The sequence below is a fragment of the Corvus brachyrhynchos genome, unplaced genomic scaffold (assembly GCF_000691975.1).
Source record: "Corvus brachyrhynchos isolate BGI_N302 unplaced genomic scaffold, ASM69197v1 scaffold875, whole genome shotgun sequence".
Lineage (NCBI taxonomy): Eukaryota > Metazoa > Chordata > Aves > Passeriformes > Corvidae > Corvus > Corvus brachyrhynchos.
Genome location: NW_008238107.1, coordinates 293518 through 294483, shown reverse-complemented (window position 1 = coordinate 294483; position 966 = coordinate 293518).

Here is a 966-nt window from a genome sequence, read left to right as displayed (position 1 = left end):
AATGTCCATATGTGGCTTTGAGAGCCAAGAGTCTTTCCATGGTTCCTCCATAGTTTAGAGATGGAACAGCAAAATAAAAACAAGAAGAGAAATCCAGAGTTCACTCGCAAATCAGTTGCTGTTCTTAGAGATTGGGGATCATTCTGCTCACATAATCCACCATTTGTTACAGTGCGGGGATTACTGCAACGTGTATCAAACCAGGAGTCCCGTGGAAAAGAAATAGATATGGACTGATTCTTGATAGATGTTTCAGAGAGATGTTTATTTTCCCAGCCGCATGCCCGGGCTCTGCCGAGGAACTGCGGCAATCACGGGACCTGAGGGTCCTTGCCCGTGCAGGGGAACACAAAACAACCAATGGGGAATGAGGCTGACCAGGGGCAGGGAAATCCTGTGCCTCCCCCCCAGGGCCTCTCTCCCAGGACCACACGGCCGGGGGGAAGGGACCCCGACATGTAAGCTTGGCAGAAAGATCTCTGAATGTAGAAACTGAGGATGAGATAGAAATGAAAGCAAGTTTTGATATAGAGTAAAAGATGTTTTGCTGAACCAGTGAGCACTGAATAGCTGAGAAGGCAAAGGTCGGAGATGAGTTGGAAGGAGATTTTTATGATTAGGACAAAGGTATGTGACTAAAAGATATGTTTTTCACCAAGTAAATATGTCTCAAGAAGAGCATAAGTAAGTAGAAAACATGTTTTCACCAAAAAGAGAGATATCGCAGGCAAACAAGAAATGTCGATGCAGCAAGAAAAAAAGAGGTTTTAGAATTTTCCACTGTAAGCTTAAATCGTAACTTACTTACTCCTGTGATTGGATAATAATGACTATAATATGGGATGGTAGTAGCTATGATAGGCTATAGGCAAATGTAAAGGTATTGTGTATGGTGCTTATTGGTTGTTACGTATTAAGATACTCTGCAAAGAAAGGTATAAAATGCTTTGTAACTTGAACAGAAAG